At 40.6% G+C, this 25,009-nt stretch overlaps 1 pseudogene; it reads left to right on the top strand.

Moving 5' to 3' along the window:
• The first annotated feature begins 22,841 nt into the window (after positions 1-22,841).
• On the top strand, positions 22,842-24,273 carry LOC101664032 (annotated as a pseudogene).
• The last annotated feature ends 736 nt before the right edge of the window (positions 24,274-25,009 follow it).

Consider the following 25,009-nt stretch of genomic DNA (forward strand, 5'->3'; position numbering starts at 1 on the left):
AGTACTTTTCCCACATCTTTGTTTTTAAGCCACTGGCACAGAGTCTATTTAGACTCATAGCAACCCCACAGGGAGCTACCGAGTGTTTTCCAAGAGCAGATAGTCTCAACTTTTCCCCAAGGGGTGGCAGCTGGATTTGAACCACCGACCTTGCAACTGGCAGTCCAGTGCTTAACCAACTGTGCCACCAAATCTGAGGCTACCAGGATCCATTGTTGACGAGTCAATTCCAACCTATAGCAACTCCAGAATAGAGCTGTGCTCCACCGGGTTTTCCATGGCTGAATTTTCAGAAAAAATGCCAGGTCTTTCTTCAGAGGCACCTCTGGGTGAACTTGTTCTTTACAGCTGAGAGTATTAACTGTGATAAAGTATTCCCAGGGTCTCTCACAGAGCCAGTGAGAATGTGGTAGAGGAGCATCCATCCCTGCTTTCCCACCACTTCGTACCATACTCCTAAGTCATCTGAGGCTCTTACAGAAACCCCGTGCTCTGTATGCATGCTCCTAGGTGGCTGGGACTGCCAACAGAAAGCTCAGCTTAATGATTACACATTAGCAGAGAAACCATCTTAAAAAGCGAAATGCACTGCTAGCTAAGTGCTATTGGCCATGATCCACTCGAGAGGAGTGTTCCAGGGGAGAAAACAAATAAAAAAGAAACCCAGGGAGCTAAGTCTCCAGTGTGTCTGTGATGCTAGTTTTGAAAGACAAGCTAAATATGCTTTTGTGGATGCTGCTCTCCAGAGATGATGTTGTCTCTGGGCTCTCAAGGACAAGCTGCTGCCCCAGTTGATGACTGTGCCCTGCCCTGCTGCACTGATGTCCAGTGCTGGCAGTAAAAGGTCATTGTCCTCAGGGGACAGAAGGTTGTAGGAGCACGTATCTTCTCTCAGGAACCACAGGGATGCTCCCAGACGCTGGAAGAAGACGTTTTCTTGTGGGGACTGGATTGATTTTGGTTCTCGTCTGCTGTCCTGCTCCGAGGGGGGTTCTAGTTGATCAATTTTGTCTTCCTCTCATCCTGCTCCTTTGAAGACAGCCTAATGGCCTCTCTTATTTTCTTTCCTTGGACACTAGTCAAGCCAGGGGAAAAAATGTTTATTAATCATAACAAACTTAATTACTATGTTATTAGACCTAACCCTGATATGTGAGTGGTTTACTCTTTACAACAGTAGAAAGCCTCATCTTTCTCCCTCTGAGCTGGTTTTGAACGGCTGCCCCTGGGATAGCAATACCATGAATAACCACAATGCCACCAGGGCTCCCCTACGTGATGGTGATAATAGTGGCCAGTAAGTAGAGGAGCTCGTTTTGGACCTATTCTATGGGCATTCCGTCAAAATTTTATAAAGGTGCATTAAAGGGATCTGGGCTGCATCATTCTAAATCTAAATGACTGTTTGCCTCCATGGTTGGGTAGGGGGGAGGGGAGCAAGCAAATTCTATGTCTGTACTGTCAACTATGATATTCACTATCCATGTTTAAATTTCTATTAACTACAACATAAATCGTATTAATAATTTAGTTTCTCAGTCACTCTAAGCACGCGTCAAGTCTCAGTAGTTACATCTGGACCACAGCTGCTGCATTGGGCAGTACAGATGTAGGACATTTCCATCTGTCCAGCAGATTCTATTGCATCCCCGTTTGAAACAAGATGAGCAGTCAAATGTATTCTTCCCCCACGGATTGTTAGCACTATCAACATGAAACCACATGACCCGCATGTGCAGAAGTTCGCTCTGAAATCGAGGGAGGAGAGAAACAACAGGAGAGAAGAGAATGAAAAAGATCCGGAAGCGTTTTGCAAGCCGTATTGCTGGGTGCCACGGAGAAGGTTGTGACTCACAGTCGCCCAAAGGACAGAATTGAACCACATGTCCCATATACTCTGTGAGATTGGGAACTTTATGGGAGAAGCTAGTTAGGTCTTGGCTCCCTTAGAACAGTTGGTGGGTTTGAACAGCTGACCTTCGGGCTAGCGGCTGAGCTCTTTAACTCTTGTGCTAGCAGGACTATTTTTTCAGGCTATCACGAGGGCACTTTCCACAGATTTTGTTTTGGGTGAAGGGGACGGAGGTACCAGATATGCACAGATTTGCAAGGAAATATTTTCTCATAAAACCAATCAAACTGTCTATAGCAGAGTTCAAAAGAAAACCCTGCCTTCTGACCAAAAAAGAGTCACAGGGGTCTCTTCACTTTCCGATTTGAAGTAATAACCTCAACAAAATAACAGATGAAATATAGGAAATCCCTTTTCATTTTATTTGGATCCACAGTCAAGGCTCATGGAAGCAGCCACCAATAAATCAAAAAGCACATCATGCTGAGCAAATAGCTTGCAAACGACCTCTCTACTGTCCTAACGAGCAGGCAGATCACTTTGAAGACTAAGGCCCAAGACATGGTATTTGGAATCACCTCACAGGGACGTAAATGCTGGACTACGAAAAAGGAAGAGCTGAGAAGAATCGCTGTATTTGAAGCGCAGCGAGGGAAGACTATTGAAAGTACCATGCGCTGCCAGAAAAGCAGACACATCTGTCTTGGAACAAGTCTAACCAGAACGCGCCCCAGAAGCCCGGATGGGAAGATTTTATCTTGCATACTTTGAACGTGTTAACAGAAGTTGACCAGTTCCTGCGAAGGAGATCATGTTTATTAGAGTAAAGATTGTGTGGAAAACAGGAAGAACTTGAATGACAGGGATAGACAGCCTGGGTGCAACAGTGCCCTCAAAGAAGGCAATGATGTGAGGGTGGCACGGGGCTGGGAAGTGTTCCATTCATGGGTCGATGTGGATCGGGGCTGGCTGAAAGCTCTTAACAATAAGAACAACAGCTTTCAAGATGCTAGGCATCCGACAGCCAAGAACAAATCTCTTTGAAGGATGAGTTGCAAACAAAATAAAGCCCCTGTTTGTCCTAGTTTGTATTTTGAAAGACAGGAGTCCTGGTGGCAGAGTGGCAAGGGTGGCAGTTCGAAACCACCAGCCGCTCCACAGGAGAAAGACTGGGCTTTCTACTCCCACAAACAGGTACAGTCTTGGGAGTTCATTCAAAGGGCAGCTCATAAACAGGCACTATGAGTTGCATCAACTCAAGGGCAGTGTTTGGTTTGGTTTCTGTTTTTTATCATTTGAAAGTGTTTCCAGATCATGAAGTTAAAAAAAAAAAAAAAGACACCAGAAGAGAGGACTGTGAATTCAGTAGTGATGGAGCAGTGGTCTCCTGGGAGACCGAGGCAGCTAGTGTTAAAAATACAGAGTACCGTTGAGAGAAGAGATGCTCAGAGGAAGAACTCTGCAGACATATATAGGATACAACTCAAGAACTCAGCAGCATATTGATCAGCAAAGGTCAATGAGGAAACTGCCTGAGGCCAGAGCATGCCATCCTTGGGCAGCCTGGTATGAATTCCTGAGTGAGAGGAGTAGCTATTAGCCATTTGAGCGCAACATGGTACAACTTGGATGGGTGTATTCACTCCACAGCTTCCAGCTCATTAGATGAGGGTTCCTTGGCTTTTCATTTGTAACTCAGCTTCCCATCTGCAGGGAATCCTTCTGCAGGGCTCTATCCCCAATAAATATCTTCCATGTCAAGCCATCTCAGCACATTTCCAGAGAACCAAGCCTACAACAGAAGACAGTGTTGACTCTCAAAACAGCTAGTTGAAACTCAGAGGAATTGTGTGCAGTGGGGTAATTTTTTTAGACCAGGACTACTACCAGGAAAATAAATATCTTGCATATATGAATGCTGAGGAATGGATGTGTGAAGTCTTTTGTATTACATTACATCTGAGATGCTTATTAGATATTGAAATGGGGACGTAACAAAGAGAGTTATGTGATTCTGAAACTCAAGAGAGAAATCAGAGGCTAAGATAAAAATAGTAAAATCACCAGCATCCAAACAAACTTTAGACAGAACTGGATAAAAGTCTCCCAAACTGTCAAAAGTATATGAAAGGTCCCAACAGAAGTGTTGCATACTTTATCTGGAAGAAAAAGGGAATTTCTAGTTACACAATTTAGAGGAAAACTGAATGCACTATACACTTTGGAAGATTCACATTTCATATGATCAAAGTAACGGTTTTGAAATGTTCTACAATGAATAAATATAGTTTTCTTTCATTCATTATAAATATCATGCACTATATTTATATATACATATTTATGTGTATATTTAGTTGTGGAAACATTCCATAATCTTTTCATTCAATTATTCACGATTTTTAAGCATTTTTTATATGAGCATAGGCCAAAAGTATTGCTAAAACTTATAGAAATCTTTATTATACAGGAATATCATAATGTGAAGCTGTTTGTCACCATATTCTCCATGTACATCTTTACACTTGTAGACATGGTGTTTCTCTCTCTCTAACCCTCTTTGAGTTTGTGGAACAAAAGGAAGTCGGGAGGGATAGGGCCAGGTCTGTAAGGTGGATGTCCTACGCTTTGCCAACTAAATACATTAAAGAATGAACAGATACATTAATGGTGATCAGAGAAAAATCCCTCCATGCAATTTTCTAGTCTTTTTCTCATTAAAACAGTTTTCAATTTTCTTAAAACATCTTGCTAATAAGCCTCTGTACTCTTCCTGTGTCCTGGAGGGAAAAAAATCTGTCAAGATTGCCTCTTCCATCTCCCCTAAAATAATCATTATAACCTTCTCAACTGACCCCTCAGCCTTGAATATAATCTGCCCAGCAGGTCCCCTGGGCCATCATGGCGTCTATTAAACTTTTACAATGGCGATGCCCGACAGACGAAGTCAAGTGTGTTACTCAGAGATCTCGTCTCGATTGCAGAGACATGTTCAAATATGTTTTGTTTGGAATAAACATGTCCATATATGTACTGAAACTCTAGTGCCAACATGTGTTGACTTACCCTTGTGTGTATCTGTGTGCTTGTGAGTGAGTGTATATATGATCACATATTAGTTTAAAACTTAGGGAGCATCTCCTACATTTGATTTTGTATGAATCACAGTTAGAAATTGTTGATTTAGACTAACAGTCTAACCTAGAATTTCCATTTTGATTCGGTAATATTTTTTAAAATTAGAAGACTTCAGCTTACAATTCCATATCAGTTGCCTATAAGAAGCTGTATAGCCTCTCGGGAGCCTTGGTGAAATGTGGGTTAAGCATTGGGAAGGGAATGGCAAGGTTGGCCATTCAACCACCAGTTTCTCTGTAGGAGAAAGTGGAGAGTGTCTGCTACTGTGAAGAGTTGCAGTCTTCCAAGCCCTCCTTAGGGTCACTGTGAATAGAAATCACCTGGGTGGCAGTGGGCTTGGTTTATATAGAAGCATATACTATGCTTTTACTCTTCGTTTTTCAAAACAAAAATGCTATTATTTCCCCACTTTGAATTTTAATGATCTTTACTTCTCCTCTAGCCTCCTTTACTATAGCAGAGCCAGTTAATATTTTAAAGGTACAAGACAGGAAAGGGTGAAAGAGGTGTATTGAGATTCATTGGACAAAGCATTGCACACAGAGTCAGACTGCTGGAATTTCAGCTCTGCTGCAAGCAGGTTATGAGGTCCTGGCTAAGCCTCAACTCTGGATGACATGGATGAAAGGAGGAAGGTGAGCAGATGGACACTAAGGTTTCTTCTCGCTCTAAAGCTTTATGAACTGAAATGGATGAGCCTGGGGAATGAAGAAAGCAAAACACCTTTCACCGGCTTTGGGTTACACATGGAGTTGTTACTTTCTGCAGAGAAGGCCGATTAGCTTATTAATATCTCTGAAATAAAGACTAGAGGAAATCCATTCTTACTATTTTACTGGTAGTGAGAAGACTTGTTTTTTTAGGAGACTCTGGCTAATTTAAAATTTGGAGATAGATTTCTTTCCTTCGCATTCTAATGAAGAACTGAGAGTTGTGTGGAATTATTTTCCATTCTGACTTCCCTGTTTTCTGAACACACCAATAGTTCTTACCACTAAATATAATGGTCATGGTTATTGAATGAATTTTTTTTCATATAGTTTTAACAGTTTTTACAGGGGGATTGACATGTACTAGTTAATAAACTATAACCCTTTGAAAGAAGATTAATACTTAGGAAAGGAGGAGACTAGACTTAAATAAAATGCATTCCTTAACACAGTGCTTCTCAACCTTCCTAATGCCATGACCCTTTAAAATTATTTTCGTTGCTACTTCATAACTGTAATTTTGCTACTGTTATGAATCTGGTGACCCCTATGAAAGGTTCGCTTGACCCCCAAGGGGTCGCGACACACAGGTTGAGAACCACTGCCTTAACACATGCTACCCAACTTTAAACCTCATTATCATGAGAGCCACAGAAAGGGCATATGTGGCCATTGAGATTGTTCCTGAATCAAATTCAAGTAATTAGTTTCCAAGAACAGGAACTCTAAAGTAGAGAACATTCACAGAAATTGTCATGTATTTTCTTCTTATTAACAAAGCAGGAATCCTGGTACAACCTTCAACACTTGGACGGTAGCTAAGAGTTTGACGGTTGAAGGCCACCCAGCGATCTGCAGGAGTATAGACGTGGCAATCTGTTTCTGTAAAGGTTGTCCAGTCTACTGTGTTAAGTTGATTCTGACTCTTAATCAACCCTATATTGGGTTTCAAAAATCCTTACATCCTCGTCTCTCTGGTGGTGCTGTTAGTAGATTTGTGGCACTCCCCTTGCAGTTAGCAGCCTAACAGTTACCAGACTGCACCGCTTGGGCTTCTTCCCTCAAAGATTCTAAAAACTCATTGAAACTCCCTGCTGTTGAGTCATGCCCACTCATAGTGACCCTATATCACAGGGTAGGAGTGGAAATCCCTGTCTTTCTCATGAAGAGAGGTTGGTGGTTTCGAACTGCTAAGCTTCTAGTTAGCAGCCCAGGGTCCAACCACTCTGGGAGTTCTAAACTGTCCTATAGGGTTGCTGTAAGTCAAAATAGACTCAACAACACCCAACAGCAAACAGCAAAATAGCAGTCAATGACTTAGGGGGTTTTGTTGTTGCTGTGTTCATATAGCTGCAGGTTTATTCTTATATGATTAGAGGGATGATGTCATATGATAAATCAAGTAACAAAGTAGAGGCCAAGATGCCAAGAGGCAATGATAATTGATATTCCCAAAGGCATGGACTGATAGATTCTCTGATGCCGGGGCTATCAAGAGGAGCAAGTGCTGGAGTTGGTTTTGTTTGTAACTGAACGGGCACATAAATTCGGCCAAACAGCATTTAGTCTAGGTATAATCATGAAACTTTGGCACCATGAAGTCTTCATCTAAGATAAACAAAAGGTTAAGAGCATAAAAGTGTAATGGGATTTCGTGTCTTCAGCTGAGAAAATGCATGCTGGAGAGCAAGAAAACGCCCCTGGCAGTTCTTATCTAAAAGGCATCCAACAGACTTGTACAATTTGGGAGATTAATACTAAAAGGAGAAAGTTTCCTCATGTAGGGTCGGGGTTCTTTTTCTCGAGGAGGGATTTGAGAAGTCTGGGAAGTGAGACAGCTGATAAGCAGCATGCAGGCTGATATTCTACCCTGAGCCTCCCTGTTATTGTTAGGTCCATTGCGTCAGTTCTTACTCACAGCCACCCCCTGTGCAAGAGAACGCCATGCTTCCCGGTCCTAGTCCTGCCTCATAATTGCCAGGATGTTTGAGCCCGTTTTTGGAGACACCTTGCAAACATATTTTCTTGAGGGTCTTTTTCTTTTTCATTGACCCTGTACTTTACTAAGCAAGCTGTACTCTCCAGTGACTGATCTTTCCTGATAATGTGTCCAAAGCATAGGAGATGGAGTCTTTTTATCTTGGCTTCTGGCAAAGTACAGCATTCGGCCTGTACTTCTTCCAAGACAGATTTGTTGCTTGCTTGGGCAGTCGATAATACTCTCAATATTCTTCATCAACACCATACTTTATAATGCATCAATTCTTATCAAGTCTTTCTTATATATGCATCCACTTGTGCATGAAAAGGAGGTGATTGAAAAAACCATGGCTTGGTTTGGGTGCACCCGTGTCCTCAAAGTCACCGATCTTTGTTCTTTAGCACCTCCAGGTAGGATGGGCAAAGCATTCCCAGCTCCTGGTGGACACAATGCCAGAGTGTGGCAGCAGACATCTGTGGAGCAGAAAAGGCCTGTGATTTCTGGCAGCAACAGAAGTAAGGGTACAAATGGCAATGGTCATGGCTAGGACCACTGCTCATAGCCCAGCCCAAGGTAATGATCTTTAGAATATACCGTATATACTCGAGTATGAGCTGAGTTTTTTCAGAACATTTTTAATGCAGTTTTTGTAGTAAAATTAGGTGCCTAGGCTGATCGTCTGGTCGGCTTATACTCCAGTATATATACAGGTGGAACTTAGAAGGCTTAAGCAGGTGGTGCCTGGCTATCAATTGAAATAGTGTCTGGGGTCTTAAAAGCTTGTAGTCAAACAAGCAGCCATCTAAGTATGGCATCAACTAAGTCCACGCAGAAAAAGCACACCAGCCTGTGTGATCCAAAGATGAAGGGAAAAGTATCAGAACTTAAATGGTGAATACCCAATTTGTAGAAGGCTCTGGAAGATGGTGGGAACCGAAAATCCATCTGCAGAGTATGTGGTCAGATTGGACCTCTAGCAGACCCCTCTAGTCACAGGTGAGAGACTCTAACAGTTTTACTCTCAGACAGAGATTATTTTAAATTTGATGTGGTGGATTTAACCACAGTCGAATAGAGTTGGTCAGTTGACCTCTTTGTTGACCCAACTTGAATCTGCTCTATTCTCAAAATTTTTTGAAGACAGAAACTTTTTCTCTAGCTTTTTAATTATTGTTGGTCGTCTTTTCTTTCTTACTCTTTATTTTTATGTTATTATTGTTGTTTTCTTATTTCTGTTTCCTTTTGTATTTGTTTCTGTTAGGTATCCCAGTTTAGGAAGCACAGAAAAAGTGGATGCACTGAGATGATAACTGGTGTGATGGGTTCTCAGGAATAGGGCAGGTGTGGGGTGAGGGAGAGTAACTGGGGAGCAATTGGTGGATGTGGGAGGGGAAGAGGGAGTTTAAAACTGGTTATGATGATGTATATACAACTTTTTAAAGAAGCAGCTTAACTATGGAAGTGTATGATACATGAATATTATATCAAGAAAACTACTGGGGGGAAAAACTAAACTTGATCTGTGGTTACCATGGGTGAAGGAGGAAGAGATTTTGCTTAGGGGACATTGAGTTCATCTTAATGGTGATGGAGCAATTTGGAGAGGGATAACAATAATGGTTGCAAAACAGGAAGAGTTGATAATCTGGCACTGTAGAAGTTATTGAATTGGAGAATATTTTGTTGTGCCAATTTTTAAAAATCATTAACAACAATAAGTACAGGGGGAAAGGGAAATGTTCTAAAATTGATGGTGGGAAAGATAGTACAACTCTTCTTGATATGGTTGGAACTATTGAATTACATGATCTGTGAATGAACTGCCAATAAACCATTTTTTTCATAAAAAGACCAAAGAAAAACTAATACCTTTGAATTATGGTGTTGGTGAAGAATATTTAAATTCCTGTAGATTTCCAGAAAGATGCAAAGATCTGTGTTAGAAAAACTATGGCCTCGTGCACTTTGGCCATGTTATCAGGAGAGACCATTCCTTTGAGAAAGACGTCATGCTTGGTAGAGTCCAGAGCCAGCACCAAAGAAGAAGACCTTTACAAAAAGAACTGACCTGGTCCCAAAAAATATGTTCAGCCATAGGAACACTTGTGAGGCTGGCGCATGATCGGGCAACATCTCATAAGTTTCACAAAGTCGCTGTGAATCTGCACTGATACCTAACAACAGTGACAACATGCTGGGGAGTTTTCCTTCCATTCTTTATTTTATTTATTTATGTTAGTATTTTTATCAGGAATGGGCATTGAATCTGGTTAATGGGAAACTGATTGGGAAAATAAAAAGAAAGTGTCAAGGAAAAAAAAATAGTCCACTTCCCCATATCCATGAATAAACAATAGCTTTGGGAAATATGCCATGAGCCAGGTTACTAACAGAAGTGATTTTAGCATGAGGTTTTAGGACAAAGCTTTTTTAAGTCGTAGCAAGAGACTGAGGAAAATATTGAGATTTCCATTTTTTTCCTGCCAATAGTTACAAGCAGAGATAACGACAGAACAATATTTCAGGGGAAAAGTAACATTAAACATTCTCCACATTTGAGCCTGTCACATTGCAAATCTTTCTGTGATATCCACAGAGGGCAGGAAGATGAAATGTCTTGTGTGGTTGGTATAAAGTGCAGCCCAGACCCTGCTGATACTTGGATTGGCCCTGAGCCACACCACCAGAGAAAATAAAGCTGCCTGCGTCCTCCTCCCCAGCACGCGCTGGGCTCAGCGCCGATTTTATAGGCAGCCAGCGTCAGGAAGGGTTCATGATAAAAAGAAGGGAGCTTCGGGGTTCTGCAGGAATCTTCAAATGGCCAAGTGTTTTTCACCAGAAACACAATTTTAAGCTAGAAAAGATCAGTGCACCATGTTTGCAGGGGAAATACGAAGGGGGACAGTGGAGGTGGGTGAGGACTAGTGCTGAATGTAGACGGTGCCATGCACCCGGAAAGAAAAGTTGACTCACGGAGCGCTGCGGGGACACAGGGACAGGTAAGCAAGCACTCTTTTATGGAGGCTCTCCCTAGAAAGCGCTGAAAGTACCTAGCTCGTACACACACACACACACACACACACACACACACACAGAAATAACCTATGAGCATTTCGTGCTAAGTGTCTAATACTGTTTCTGATGGAAAACCTTTTTCCATTTGAAAACTTCTCCCAAACCCTGAGTTGACTTCCTTCTATCACAAGAAATTCTTTCGTGCTCTAGCAGCTCAGAAAGTCACCTAATTTTAGCTGGAAAGAGCATCATCGGTAAAATGAGTACCCCCTTTATCCTGACCATGCAACTTTGGCTTCAAGTAATTGATTTGTCCAAAGTCACACAATTAAAAGAACAACAGCAGCAAGGAGTGAAAGCCCCAAGCTTGAACGTGTGCTTTCAAAGGCCATTCATGAGCTGGTTCTACTAAGCCACATGTACGTATCGTATGCACTTTATCAATTAATGAAGTTAAATTGCTGCAATTGTCCCCACTAGGAGGAGTGAGGTTTTTTGTTTCTGAGGTCCACAAGGGGAGTTTTTTTGTTTCTGTTTTTCCCAAAGCACCTTCAAGCCTGTCATCGTTTTGTTCACTGTGCAGGAGGCGATGATGAGTTTTCGCACTAGGCTGAGAAGCCTGCCCGGAGAAAGCCAGAGTCCTCTCCTGTGTGGCCATATGGTCAGGGCAGCTAAGGGAAGACACTGCGCCGCCCTACAGCATGGCCTAAGGCTGAATGGGTTAATTCGGCTTGTTCTGGGTCTCCATTTATAAAACTCGTTAGCTCTCATGCTAACTGATTACTGCATTAAGCACTAATAAGATCTCTTTTTATCTATTATTAGCATTAACAAGGGAGATACCTTTTCCATGGTTTTTACTCTTTGGCTTAGTTCTCAAAAATGCATTCCCATCGAATTAACTTAGACTCATAGCAACCCTATAGGACAGAGTAGAACTGCTCACCAGGTGTCTGAGACTCTGAATCTGTACAGAAGCAGAGTAGACAGCCTCATCTTCCTAGTCTACTTGAACTGCGGACCTGTGGTTGTAGGAGCTCAGTGTGCAGTCCAGGACCCAACCAGCGCTACTTCTTATTCTCAAGTGATCACTAATTCTGAATGGGGAAAGGGTGCCATCTATGAAGGACTCACTCAGAAACCCCCAAAATCCAGATGAGTAACTGATACGTTTACCCAAAATTGTGAAGAAATGGTCTTAAGAGCCTTGGATTTTCATCGCAAGGTTAAACACGGCAGGATGTTGGGGTCCAGTAAATAAGACAGAGTATATTTTATCACCAAATTTTGCTTCTCCAAATTGAGAATCATTGACTAGCAAATTTGAAGCATATATTATATGTCAAGAACCTTAAAAATAAGTAGAATGATGACATAAGGGCAGGTTGCATCGCTGAGAAATAAGATAAAAATAAAACCAACTTTTTCAACTTTTATTATAGTTGACTGAGGTACTTAAAATCATGAATGGTGTTGAATTTTGTCAAATAGTTTTTCATTTATTGCCCTTTTAACTTTTTTGAGAAGTAAGTGAAGGTTTACAGAGAAAATGTTTTCCTTTAAACATAAATCTTTTGTTTCATGTTGTGGTGGTTATATAATCTGTTTTCAGTTTGGGAGGTTTAAGAGTGAAGGGGTGAGTTTAGCCTGTCAATTGGGTCACAGCGTGATGACCTCATTAGGAGGTGCTAAGTTCACTGAAGGTAGGACACAGGCTGACTTCCTGGGAGACATGCAAGCTGATAAGGCCTGTGGAACTAGGCTAGTGCCCTGAGTTACATACATGGAGACCCCTGCCAGCACTGAGACGCTTACAGTGCCACTGGATCCACAAGATTTCCCACCCACTGGCCTTTGATCTTCCTGCATTCTGTCATTGCATGTGTTTCATGAGTCTGAAGAGGACTTTATAGATTGGTATCAGACATATCAGCTAATATTGGCCTTATGGACTTGATTTGGGCTGGGCTGGGATGTTTTCTTAATAAAAAATTACTCTTTATTCTTTTCTTTTTTTGTTCTTTATTTTTAATCATTTTATTAGGGGATCATACAACTCTTATCACATTCCATACATACATCAATTGTGTAAAGTGTATTTGTACATTCATTGCCCTCATCATTCTCAAAACATTTCCTCTCCACTTAAGCCCCGGGCATTAGGTCCTCATTTTTCCCGTCCCTCCCCGCTCCCCCCTCCCTCATGAGCCCTTGATAGTTTATAAATTGTTATTTTGTCATATCTTGCCCTGTCCGTCCCCCAGGGAGGAGGTCACATATAGTTCCTTGTAATCGGTTCCCTCTTTCCTACCCACTCTCCCTCTACCCTCCCTGTTTCGCCACTCACACCACTGGTCCTGAAGGGATCATCCTCCCTGGATTCCCGGGATTTTCATTTCCTATCTGTACCAGTGTACATCCTCTGGTCTAGCCAGACTTGCAAGGTCGAATTCGAGTCATGGTAGTGGGAGCGGGGAGGAAACATTTAGGAACTAGAGGAAAGTTGTATTTTTCATCGGGGTAGAAGAATTCTTGGAAGTCATTTCTCCACCTAACCAACTAACAAATACTTAAAAGTAATTCTAACTCACCTAAATATAATTCCATCCACCACAAACTAAAATTTATCTCAACTCAATATCCCTTTCTGCAAATATCCAAAATGCCCATGGTCAATCCGGTGTCACCCCTGTGACGTGTGGCTGAATGCCCATCAGAGTTAATGAAGATTTTGGTCCTAATTGACTGTGTTCCAACATTTCACTTTATTAATGTTACTAAGAAGGACTTGAAACTTAAATTCTGCAAATTTCATCATAATGCACCTCTGTCAAATATCAACAAGTTTTGAAAAGCCTGAGACGCAAGATGAATTCTTGTGTCATTGAGTCTATTGTAATGAATAGCAACCCTATAGGACAGAGTAGACTTGCCCTATAGGGTTGCCTAGGCTGTAATCTTTACAAGAGCAAATCTCCATGTATTGTCTTCCAAGGAGTCACTGTTAGGCTTATACTATTGGCCTCTCACTTAACAGCCTATAACTTAACAATTGCATTACCTCCTAATCCATTACTTACTTTTTCTTCCATTTTTTTTTAAACCTAGGAGAAAAATTCATCTTACCCATACAGGAATATTTCTTGCCACCAGTCCCAAATTATTGAACAGCTTTAAGATAGTCCTATTAATTCCCAGAGAGAAATCATAGAAATTTGGGTTGTTATCTCATTGTGCCCTGGATTATCTTTGGCTAAATCATCTGGGCCTCTGTTCTTATGCACCAAATGAGGACCTCACAAGATTTTCATTAAAGTTCTTTTCTCACCCTAAATATTACAACTATATGAGTTATTCCACCTTGAACATTCTAGTTTCCTACTTTACTTCCCTGACTCCAGTCTTTTGACTTTCAAACTTATCCTATACATCCCACTCCACATTACTATGTTAATAATAGGAAGTCTGTTACTCTTTTGTTTACCTTGTAGCCTTTGCCCAAGACAACTCTCAGGAAGACAATTTGCTCTTCTCAAATTGTCCTGGGTGATGGCATTGTAATTAGAAGCAGCAAGTAGATTGATTTTTAAAAGAAAATGAAAACGGGATCGTCTGGGAACAAATGACTTCCGTTGTTCCTCCCTGATAGGTACAAGGACATCACTGCCTGACACCCAGAACAGCACCCAAAAACTACACCTGATACCCATTCTACGAATTCATGCGGCAGTCCAATATACATTGAAAAGTGTTATTATAACATTATTCTATGGTATGGGTTGGGAATAGCAGAACTATTCTATTCATAATTTGTTAAATGGTGGCAACCAATTCACATAAAAAACGAGCTGTCCATTTCTTAATAGGTAATAAAACAATTTGTCTAGGCTTTGATTTTTCATGGTGGTTAACTTTTATAAGCTAAGATGATAAACATTTTTCGATCAACTACAGAATTTTATAATTTCTATGCAAATAGCTTCATTCAACACATTAGTTGTGTTCTTCAAATAATCTCAACAGAAGGCAAATTTATCAAATATCGATATGGTCTATGACTTGTTGAATGCTAATCCAAATCTCAGATTTGGAACTGTTGAGATTAAAAATGATTTAAATAGTTCAATGTTTTCTTATTATCAATTTAACTAACAATATTCTTTGGGCCTTCTTTTACATATTTGTCAACATTCATCCTTAGCTTTATGCATTTTAATAAAAGCTAAATAAACCTAAAACTTAATAAATCTTTCTAAGTTTCTCATCAATGAGGCACAGCAAGTTTGATATATGTCCTTAATTTTAAATATACCCACACAAAAATTAATATTTCATTTACATGCATTAGTTTCTCTAACCAGTATGCTTTTATTGATGTCATTACTAAATCTTTTTCTTGTATTACATTTTCCCCTTCCTCTGCTTGTTAAACTATGTCCTTTAGAAAACTTTCAATGACATTAGTTTATAAAAATAATATAATCTCTAAATTTTCAAAATTATATTTCCTCACCCCTAATTTTTGTATAATAGCTTAGTTGGGTATGGATATTAGTAACCTTGGTGATGAAATGTCTAACAGGGGTGAATGTGTGTTTATTACATTAGTATAGGTCATTTGTCATTTCGGTGGTTTCAAACCTGTGGACCTTGCCACCAGCAGTCCTCACACTAAACTACTCTACCACCAGGGCTCTCAATCTTTGTTCTGTTTCTCTGTTTTTTGTTTGTTTGTTTTATATTACTATTTGTTCATTTCTTTAATCTGTATTCCGGGTAATTTTCAAAGTTCTGTATTATATTTTTTCCTCCTGTGATAACTATAATCTTTATTGTGGTTTCAATTTCAGTTGTGTAAAAACATATATGGCACAAGCTATAATTGATTTTATGATTCCCAGTTAGCTATTTTTGTTTTAATGGTCCTAGACCTTTGTCTTGTGGGTAATATTTTTCCTTTCATTCACCAAGCTTGTTAATGAATATTTACATTACTTGATTACTTCTATATTCTCACAATTGAATTCTTTCTTCTTCTTCATGTTTTATTGTTTCATAAGTAAGATAGCATCAATTGCATGAGTTTGGAAAACGTTGGCTGCTGTGTTTGTCTTCCATGGATTTCCCTTTTCATTTGCTTTCCCATCTCTCCTTTCCTCTGGGGTAGCTTTTATGTAGTCTCAGCTTGGCTCTAAGGGAGCTGTAAACTAGAATCATATTTCCGTTCTCTTCAAGGATTTTACCTTTTGAGTACTAAAGCCAATGTACAGTCTTTATCTTGCTTTTAAACATCCAGAGTTCTTTGCTTTCCCTTCAAACTTTGAATTTGCATTCAACTTGAAACAGGATAATAGAGATGTTACAGCTTCCACTTACGGATGGGGAAGCACAGTTTCCAGTCCTCTGCTTCTCATGAGTCTGTCTACTTTTCCCTCAGGCACTGAATTATGGAACGCCATTACCAGATGTAGGTGCCAGAAGCCTTAAGATTATATATAGTTGATACCATGGGTTTTCCCATTGCTAATAAAATACTTTCATATTTTAAAGTAAGATCTATTTTAATTATTATAAGAATAATCACGTATGATGTCTACATGTTTAAAATGGAGTAAAGAGATTGAGAGCAGTCAACCCTGGGGATAATGCAAATTGTGAGAGATAGAACCAAGAAAGTCATGCATATGGTTTCCTTATGCTTAATTAAGCACACCATACAACTCACTCACTCAGCTGTTTTCTGCCTGTATTCTGTGGGTTTATCTATAATTTGCTCAGTTTTCCTCCATGCCTGTCATCAACATGAGCTGAATATAAGCCCAGGCTTCCGAGCATGCTCTCCACTGATTTACACAATTCAAAAGGTTTAAGCTGGAACAAGTATTCCTACATTGCCTAGATGTCAAGAAAAAAAAAAACTCCATTAGTACACTTTCAAGGTTACAGAACCTGCAATGCGTTACTGACTTAGGATGCTCAGCTCTTTGGTGATGAATAGACCTAGACCATGGGATACAGAAAGTCTCTTCCCCAGCTGTGTCTCCCCCACAGACATGCCAAACATTAGACACTGCTTGTGAGCACATGGCAGGAGGTCAGATGCTTGGAGATATTCTCCCTGAAGGCATTCAGCCGTCAGACTACTGTCTGGTCCCACGACTGGAGGGGCTCACTCCCTGCTCTTAAGGACAATGGATTACTTCCCTTGAACGCTTAGGCTAAATCGAGTCTCCAGCTCAAGGGTAATCAAGGTTAGGCCTCCATCCTGAATCTAGGACCTGCCCATCATGTCACATGTATACCCCCAATCTCTCCCCTTCCTATTGCGTGTATACCCCTAGATCACCCCATTTCCATTACATCACAGGAAGGGGTTGTACTATATATAGGTAATACAATATTCCTGTGATGTATGTCTTTACCTGTAACTAGGGGACTTGCACTCCCCCAAAAGATATAGAAGCCTTGGTTAGTAATAAATCACTCTCTCCCCCAGCCCCTCTCCCCTTGTCCTCCTTCCCTGCCCTCACTCTCTCCTGCAATTCCCACCTTCCGCATCCTCAGGTGGACCACCAAGCAGGGCTGAGGTGAGCATGCTGCCATGAAATGTGTCTGACTCCTTTATTTCACTCTCTCTTTTATCTCTCTTATTCTCTATGACTTTACTATAATCTTTACTTATTATCGCTGTACAATTGTGCCTGCCGGGCCTGTGATGATTTGTTAGGGGCTGGTTCCCCTGACAATAGATAATAGAAATAATCATAATTAGTACTCTTACTAAATTCCGGGTTTGGGGGCCAAAATTTGGATGGTATGTTCATCATTCTTAATATTTTTAATTAAATTTATCACTGTGTCAAATATGTAAGTGTTTTATAAAACTGGATTCAGAAACTTTAACACAAATACAAAAAATCCAATGAAGAAGCAATTTCCTCCATTTTAGTAACTGGCTGCCCCCTGCTGACATTGTCTGAGTGATTACAGTGTACGTGCATCTAAAAGGTGATGGATTCCCTTGATTTTTGAAAGAACTAATTCAATCACAATGAAACTTCCTCTGTAAATTGTCATTAAATTCAGTGGTCCTCCCTTATGATATAAAGGCTACTGGGCTTCTTTGGTTATTATTCAATTGAACATTGAGAAACTCATTGGAAAATTCTGCATTGAAGCTCTATCTCTGTATGTGATCTTGGACAAGGTATTAAGCGCTGCAAGCCTGCATTTCCTCATCTATGTTAAAGTTCCCATCCATGTAACACCCCATGACTCTTTGAAGAGGAAAGAAGCCAAGGGACTGAAAATGTCAAAACAAATTTAGCCCATGATATTTTCAGTGCAGTGAGTTACTTAATATAAAAACTCACTGCCATTGAGGCAATTCTGATTCATAAAGACCCTACCTACAGAACGAAGTAGAACTGCCACTGAAGATTTGCAAGGTTAGAAATCTTTAGAGGAGCAGAAAACCTCACGTTTCCCATGGAGGGACTCACGTTTTGCCATTGAGTAGATTCCGACTCATAGCAACTCTATAGGAAAGAAAAACTGTCTCTGTAGGTTTCCGAGGCTGTAAATCTTTACAAGAGTAGAAAGCCTCATCTTTCTCTGACACAGCAGCTAATGGTTTTGAACTGCTGAGCTTGTGATTAGCAGTCTAATGCAGTCTGCTACTGATATGAAGGGGTTTCAAAATGTTCATGAAAAAAATGAAATTTAAAAATGGAGTTTTCCTGTGAACTTTTTAAACTCCCTTGTTTGGCCCTCCTAGCTATATAATTTATGACCCTTGAACAATGTTTGGGTGCGGCTATCCAAATATGGTATTTGTGGTACACATGGGGGTTGAACAAGCTCGTTGCTAATGCAAGGAAGGTATATAGCTAGGCTATATGTCAACTTGGTTAAGCAATTGTTTTCAATCATTGACCCACTGTGAAATAAGGAGATCAAGTGGCCATGTAAAGAGGTAAAAGTCCTCCATTTTTTGTTATGATGTAATTAGCCTTCATTTTTTGATGTGTTATAAATGCTATGGTTATGTAAATATTAGGGCTATGATCCAATTAGGAGTGAGTTAAGATGTGAATTATGTTAAGATGGCAGCATTAGGGTGGGATATAGCTTGAATCATTACCTAACCAGAACGAAACAAACCAAACCCACTGCCATTGAGTCCATGCCAACTCAAAGTGACCCTAAAGGACAAAGTAGAACTGCCCCTGTGCATTTCTGAGACTGTAATTATTTAGGGAGTAGGAAGTCTTGTCTTTCTCTATCAAAGAGGCTGGTGGTTTCGATCTGCAACCTTGAGGATCACATGTAACCACTATACCACCTACCTAATGAGAGATTCTGACTGAAATCACTACCTTTAGCCCCAGTTATCACCTGTACTGCCCTTATTCAGTTCTTCTTGCACCCCCTTGTTCAAGTAAAGAGAGCTTCCTGAAAGATCTGGTATGCATCCAATATTTATGTAAAGGCTCTGCTACCGTTTCCTGTCTTGATCTGGATTCTGCATCTGGCTCATCACCATCTGGTTTAGCCTGGTTTCACTAGACAAAAAAATTCATAGACACTCATATGTGTATAGGAAGGAGCTTTATATAAGGAGTAATTGTACATTGAGAAAACACCCCAGCCCAGATCCAGTTCACAAGCCTGACATTAGCCCACATGTCCCGTACCAGTCTGTAAATTCCTCTTCAGACTCATGCAACACATCCAATGACCCTGAGAGCAGGAAGATCAGAGGTCAGTAGGTGGAAAACCTTGTGGATCCAGTAACCATGGAAGCATATTAGCACTGGTGTGGGTCTCTGTGTAGCTCCTCCAGCTCTAAGGCTTCCATTAGCCTAACTCCATGTGGCTTGTCAACAGGAATGTCTTGGAGGGAGGGAGTGTATCCCACTTCTAGTGAGCTATTTATCTCCATAGTACCTCCAAATGGGGCCATCAAGCTGCAACATGATTGATAGGCTGAACTTCACCCCTTCACTCTTAATAGTCTCAAATTGGCACCAGATTATGTAACTACCATAGCTTCTGTCTTCTGGTACTTGAGCCACCAGTCTGTTTGCAGTCTGACCTGTTGATTTGAGTCCATCAATCAAAGCAAACAAAGTTAAGAGAAGGCACAGCCCGATATTTGACCCTTGGAATTTGACCCTTGGAATTGCCAGTCTCGTGAATTGTGTGAGTAAACACCTCAGTGGTTTGTGAGCTCTGTGAGATGTTACAGTGGACTGAGGAATTTGAAGCTGGTAGGGAGAGTATCGAGGTGAATAGGGAATGGTAGCGATGATGGAATGGTGGAGCGGTTTGGAAAATTCGGACGTTAAGATCATCTTCAATCTGTCCCATAGCCAGCATTATGCTGATTCCTATAAAAGAAATCATTCTTTCGGTAGTACAATGTTTTTGTTGTACAGTGCCACTGAGTCTGTTTTGACACACAGTGACTCTGTGCACACAGAAGGACACATTGCTGGGCCCTGCACTATCCTCACAAGACTGAGCTACTTGTTCTTTTAGCAGTTGAAGGCACCCTCAGTATTCCTCACCAGCACCAGCACTCACATACAGTCCCTTTTTTGTCTTTCTTATTCAATGTTTACCTTTCACATGCATATGAGTTGATTGAAAATACTATTGCCCAGATCAAGAACACATTAGTCCTCAAAGGAAGGTCTCTGGTCTTTCAACACTTTAAAGAGGTATTGTATATTTACCCAAATGCAATGCATCAGTTGATTCTTGACTGCTGCTTCCATGAACATTGATTGAGAATCCAAGCAAGACAATGTGACAATGTGAATATTTTCTCTGTTTCTGATAATGTTACCCATTAGTTCAGTTGTGAGGATTTTGGTTTTCTTTACATTGAATTGGAATCCAGACTGAAGGCTGAATTCCTTGATCTTCATCAGCAAGTACTTCAATTGCTTCTCACTTTTAGCAAATAAGGTTGTGTCAACTGGATAACACACGTTGTTAATAAGTTTTCCTCCGTCTATTACACTTGACAAGTGAAAGTTCGTAAGTGTGAGGTTTTGGAAATTCATATATTACATGGATTTCGAAACTACATTTTCTCTAATGAGACCCACCAATGAGTAATATATAATATTTCTGAAAACACAGAACAAAAAAGAGAAAGTTAACATAGCTATAGGGAAGAACCAGGTCTGATACTTGATTCACCCAATTAAATGACAGACACTCAGTATCAAAGGGTTTAGTTGTTAAGGGTTTTACTGAACTCAAGTCCATAAAACTTTGGCATGGAAGGCCCAGGATAGATAACAAGACATACAGAAAGGTGGTAGGAACTTGATAACTGGAATAATTTTGAGCACTGCTCAGGAATCCACCACCACTTGTCAATTTGTTGTACTGTGATGGCTTGTGTGTTACTGTGAGGCTGAAAGCTATGTCACTGGTATTTCAAATGCCAGCAGGGTCACCCAAGGTGAACAGGTTTCAGCAGAGCTTCCAGACTAAGCACAGACAACGAAGAAGGACTCAGATACCCACTTCAGAGCAATGAGCTGCTGCAAACCTTAGGCATAGCTTTGAAACATTGTCAGATTGAAGACCTAATGAATGAGAGCAGAACATTGTTGGAGATAGTGTCCACGGATGGGTCCCTTGCGTCTGAGGGCACTTGAAATTGATGGAGGAGGAGCTGATTTCTTGGAGTGGAATCAACCATGGTGACATGGGTCAGGCAAAGCCTGTGGGAGTGGAGCCTTCTGGATCTTCATTTTTTGATGGGGAATGACTCAAGGTAAATAGAAATAGCTGCAAAACTCTGCTAATGATTGGAACATTGAATGTGTGAAATAAGAATCCAGGAAAATTGAAAGTCCTCAAAGATGAAATGATGGATAATCAGGCATTAGTGAGCTAAAATGGACTACTGAAAGATATTCTGAATCATAAAATCATATGATTGACTCTGCTGAAAATAATACAATCAAGTGGAATGACATGGTATTCACTGTCAAAAAGAAATGCAATTTCAACCATGAAGTAAAATGCTGTCTGTGATTGGATTAAATCTATCCACTTTCAAGGAAATCCATTCAATACAACTAGTATTCAAATTTACGCACCCACCATAAAAGCTGGTGATACAGAAATTGAAGAATTCTTCCAATGTTTTCAGTTGAACATTGATCAAACATGCAAACAAGTTACATTGATAGTTCTTGGTGATTGGAATGAAAAAATTGGAATCAAAGAGGAAGGAACAGTTGTTGGATTTATGGTCTTAGTGATAGAAATTAACCTATAGAGCACATGTTAGAATTTTGCAAGACTAACGAGTTGTTCATAGCAAATACCTTTTTATTACAACACAAAAGGTGACTATATAAATGAACTTCTCCAGGTGGAATACACAGAAATCAAATTGACAATCTGATGAAAGAGATGCTGGGGAAGCTCAATATTAGCAGGCCAGTGCTGACTGTGAGCTAAAACCAGGCCAGTGGCTGACTGTGAGACATACCATCAATTGCTTATATGCAAGTTCAGGATAAAGTTGAAGAAAATTAAAATAAGTCCACAACAGCCTAAAAATGACCTTGAGTCTATCCAACTTGAATTTTCAGAACATCTCAAGAGAAGATTGGATGCATTGAACACTAATAACCGAAGACCTGATGAGTTTTGGGAGGACATCACAGACCATCACTCATGAAGAAAGCAAAAGGGCAATATAAAGACAAGAAAGAATAAAAGGTCAAAGTAGATGTCAGAAGAGACTCTGACACTTGCTCAAAGAGTAGCTAAAGCAAATGGGAAAAAAATGAAGTAAAAGAACAGAATAGAAAATTCCAAAGGACAGCTCAAGAAGATGAAGCCAAACATTATAATGATATGCAGAAAGACCTAGAGTTAGAAAACCAAAAAGGAGAAGAAGAATCAGTATATCATTAACAGAGAACTCAAGAAAAAAATTCTTGAGTTGCAATGTTGAAAGATTCCATGGACAAAATTTTGAATGATACAGGAAGCATCAAGCGAAGATGGAGGAGATGCTCCCTGCTGCAGATGTCATTTGACTCATCAGAAACTTTATTTAAAAGATAAAACCTATATGACCAGATGCATTTGATTATTGAATAGCTTAATGAATTTCCTATATATATCCACTATATATGCCAAAGCTGTCCATATCAACCAAAGCAAAAAAGAATCCTGCCTGAATCAGTCCCCGAATGCCATTTCTACATCACCAATAGGTGAAGAAATCCTCATGAATATCAATCACAGGGACTCCGCATCACTGAAGTCTGCTCCAAGGAGACTCTCCCCGAAGTGGAGCTGGTGAGCCTTCTAGAAGAACAGCTGCATGGTAGAAGATAAGAGTGGACTCTGTCTTTCTGTATGAAAACCACAACTGAACTCAGTCCCCATGCCAGCACCCACGTGCCTCTGGTGCCCTCTCTCCAGTTCTTGCTGAAGATACTTTCAGTTATATGATTTTTGGCACTGACAGGGTGCAGCAGATGACAAAAACGTATAATGACATCAAAATGGTTACACATCTCCTGGCTGAGAAAAAACATTCATTGGAGCCACCAGCTCTAATTGGCCAAGCTCTCTTAAAGCAGAATCATATCTGAGCAGAATGAAGCCCTGGAGGAGCAATTGAGACAGCCTTTGATCAAGTTCATCAGCTACAGCAGGAGCTGTTCAAGGAAGAGCTTCTGAAGAGAGTGAGACAGACGCCAGCTGGTCCATACCTCTTCAGTCTAGTGAGTCCTTCAACTTTTCCCAAGGTCTGCTGCAGCTGACCTTGAAAAACTCAAGGAACTGGAAGGAGAGAATAGGGCTCTTCGATCTAAGGCTTGTCACATAAAGACAGAGACTATTACCTAAGCAGAGGAAGAACAGCTTGTCAATGATTGTGTTAAACAACTTCATGAAACCTATGCGCAGATGACCACAATGACTGAGGAATTGTCACGGAAGAGTGATGATCTGATGCGATACCAGTAGGAGACCTCCACACTTCTGTGTACGATTATAGACTTTCAAGACAAGCTTCAAGAGCATGTGATCGAGAAGCAAGAACTAAGACTTCACCCATAAGCTTCCAAGGATTCGCAAAGACAACTAACGATGGAGCTGCATGAGTTATAAGATAGGAATATGGAATGCCTGGGAATGCCCGGGGAATCCCAAAAAGAAATAATGGAACTCCACAGTAGATAGGGACCTGCTGCCCATCTCTGTTTCTCCCTGTACTATGGAGGTTTTTCTGGAGAATCTCTGGCAGCTGAGATTGACGGGACCATGTGTACAAAGTTCAATTTAGATGAGATAAATCTCTCTTTAAACAAAAGGCCCAACAGAAACAGGTATTTGATATCATCAAGGTTGCCAGTGACACACAGGAATGTTCTGTCCCATTCCCAGCTCTGCTCCCCATCCCTGGTTCCAACTGCTCAGGTATAATCTTTGCAGCAAACACTTTTGAGTCTGGTTTTACATTCAATCAGAGGACAAAGTGCTTTGGAACCAGGCAACATTTCAGAGGAAGCTGCTGGGAATCTTGAGCACCTGTCGCTGAAAATGTCTTGGCCTCCTGACCAGCTGAAACACTCCTCTAGGAGACATATGGCCTGAGACCTTCTCAGAACTGTCCTGATGTTGGCTAACTAAATTAATTTAGTGGACAGGCTGATGAGACTGGAGATAGTGAAATGGCCAAGATCCCTGATTCCCAGGAGAATGGAAGAAGCCAAGAGGTAGAAGTTGGTCTTCAAAACCCAGACTCTGGTTAATTTCAATTTGGGTAGCAATGTATTAGGAGGATTGAGGAAGAACTAGAGTCTTCCAGTCATTACAGGTAGTTTTTGAACCCCAGTTTGCACATCCTCACCCCAAATGGGTGTCCTGGAGGAGGACTGAGGCTCAGCAGGTAACTGACCTCGTGTACACACGAGCACATGCAGGCTAGACATGCACTGACATTTGAGAGTAGAAATACGTTGGAGAAGGATCGGGAATGTGGAAAGGGATAAGTGGTGGAATGGAAACAAGAATGGAATGAATCCTTAATGGCAGTGAAATTGATAAGTGAAAGCACTGTGAGTGTTTGGAGGTAAAGGAAAGTCTATATACTCCTTTGGTTAGGTTTTCTTGGCTTGAAAATAATACATGAATAAAAAAGTCAGTTCTGTAATGTTGCAACATACCAGAAATCTTGAACTTGCTAGCCCATTTCCTTCAGGGAAGCAAGCTTAAAGAGGGAGAGCTTAGGCTAGAGAGAAGAGAGAAAAGAAACACTTT

This window comes from Echinops telfairi, unplaced genomic scaffold, assembly GCF_000313985.2.
Source record: "Echinops telfairi isolate 266 unplaced genomic scaffold, ASM31398v2 ScPeMD7_23;HRSCAF=83, whole genome shotgun sequence".
NCBI lineage: Eukaryota > Metazoa > Chordata > Mammalia > Afrosoricida > Tenrecidae > Echinops > Echinops telfairi.